Source organism: Lactuca virosa, chromosome 8 (genome assembly GCF_052849685.1).
Source record: "Lactuca virosa cultivar CGN04683 chromosome 8, Lactuca_virosa_CGN04683_v6, whole genome shotgun sequence".
NCBI lineage: Eukaryota > Viridiplantae > Streptophyta > Magnoliopsida > Asterales > Asteraceae > Lactuca > Lactuca virosa.
This window is the reverse complement of record NC_136433.1, coordinates 264,890,622-264,893,241: the sequence shown is the minus strand read 5'-3', so window position 1 is coordinate 264,893,241 and position 2,620 is coordinate 264,890,622.

Genomic DNA, 2,620 nt, shown 5'->3' with positions numbered 1-2,620 from the left:
GTCAGTTCAGAAGGAATACACGTGGACCCTTCCAAAATCAAAGCAATTGAAAACTGGCCAGCACCCACAACTCCTACAGAAATCCGACAATTCTTAGGTCTTGCTGGCTACTATCGCAGGTTTATCCAAAATTTTTCCCGAATCGCTAAACCACTTACCACCCTAACGCAAAAGGGTGTAACTTTCAGTTGGGAGGAGAAGCAAGAAGCAGCATTTCAAACGCTCAAACTAGCCTTATGCAGTGCACCGATCTTGTCCCTACCCGAAGGGACAGAAGACTTTGTAGTGTACTGCGATGCTTCAAATCAAGGGCTTGGGTGTGTACTTATGCAAAGAGGAAAGGTTATTTCCTACGCCTCACGACAACTTAAGACGCATGAAGTCAACTATACAACACACGACCTTGAACTAGGAGCGGTGGTGTTTGCTCTGAAGATTTGGAGACATTACCTATATGTCACGAAATGCACAATATTCACAGACCATAAAAGTCTCCAGCATATCTTCAATCAGAAAGAGCTGAACATGAGACAACGACGATGGGTGGAGCTACTGAACGACTACGAATGTGAAATTCTTTATCACCCTGGTAAAGCAAACGTAGTAGCTGATGCCCTTAGCAGAAAAGAATATTCGGGACGCCGAGTAAAGTCGTTGACCATGACAATCCATTCACATTTGTCCACACAAATCAAAGAAGCTCAACTAGAAGCCTTGAAACCCGAAAACATGGCAGGTGAAACCCTGAGAGGAATGGATAAAAACTTCGAAGTCAGGGATAATGGAGTTTATTATTTCATGAACCGGATCTGGACACCAAAGTTCGGTGGTTACAGAGACGTGGTTATGAATGAAGCACACAAAACCCGATACTCCATTCATCCAGGTTCAGACAAGATGTATATGGACCTTAAGAAACTATATTGGTAGCCTAACATGAAGGCCGAAATCGCTACCTTTGTGGCCAAGTGTCTTACTTGTGCCAAAGTTAAGGTAGAATACCAGAAACCTTCGGGTTTATTACAACAACCTGAAATCCCTGAATGGAAGTGGGAGCGGATTAAAATGGATTTCATAACCAAATTACCCAAGACTTCGGGTGGTTATGATACTATTTGGGTAATCGTCGACAGATTAACCAAATCCGCACACTTCTTACCAATAAAAGAAACCGACAAGATGGAGAAACTAACCCGAACTTACCTCAGGGATATTGTTAGACTGCATGGTGTACAAATATCTATTATTTCGGACCGAGATAGTAGATTCACCTCTCGTTTCTGGCAGTCTTTACAAAACTCTTTGGGAACTAGGTTGGACATGAGTACAGCCTACCATCCTCAAACCGACGGACAAAGTGAGAGGACGATTCAAACACTAGAAGACATGTTGCGAGCTTGCGTGATAGACTTTGGAAAAGCATGGGATATTCACTTACCCCTTGTTGAATTCTCTTATAACAATAGTTATCACACTAGCATTAAAGCTGCTCCATTCGAAGCCCTCTATGGCCGCAAGTGCAGACCCTCTGTGTTGGGCTGAAGTGGGTGACACGCAGCTAGCTAGAGGTCAAACTCCTGACAGTGCTCTCACTGGTCCGGAAATCATTCGAGAAACCACCGAGAAAATCATACAAATTCGGGAGCGACTTAAAGCTTCTAAAATATTGACAGAAAAGCTACGCTGACAAATGAAGAAAACCCTTGGAATTCCAGGTTGGTGACCGTGTCTTGTTAAAGGTCTCACCCTGGAAGGGCATGATACGCTTTGGAAAGCGTGACAAATTGAGTCCAAGGTACATAGGACCCTTCGAAATTCTTGCTAGAATTGGTCCTGTAGCTTACAAACTTCGACTACCCCAAGAACTAAATAACATTCATCCTACCTTCCACGTTTCAAACTTGAAAAAGTATTTATCTGATGAGACTCTTGTGATCCCACTCGAGGAAATCGAGTTAAACGAGAGCCTCAACTTTGTGGAAGAACCCATAGAGATTCTAGACAGGTAAGTTAAGAAAACCAAACAAAGCCGTATCCCGATAGTGAAGGTTCGCTGGAATGCAAAACGGGGACCTGAATTCACTTGGGAGCGGGAGGAACAAATGAAACAGAAGTATCCACATCTTTTTCCCTAGTCTACCTGAAATATTAATTTCGGGACGAAATTCTCTCTAACGGGGGGATAATGTAACAAATCGTAATTTCAAACCTATGTAATAGTTTAGGTCAATGTGTAGTTCTTTTTATAATAATAAAGAGAAATTTTAGCATAATATGCATATTTACATAATTGACCCTCAAAAAGAAATTATTTAGCAATCTCGATTGGGATGAACCAAGTGATAGATATTGTAACAAGGTTTCCAAAAACATAAAGAACACTAAAATCCGAGTTATAACGAAGAAGTTATGACTAATCGAAAATCCGCGACAAAACCGACAAAACACTGTTCAGTGTAAAAACTGAATTTTTGATAAAAGGCTTTTTAGCCTTAACAATCTAAATGAAAGTTGTAGTTTATGTTAAACCGAGAACTTTCATAAAAAGAACGGAAAAAATCTGACTTCGTATAAGGAAGTTATGATTTTTCTAAGTTTCAGTATAGCAGTGTACAGCTAA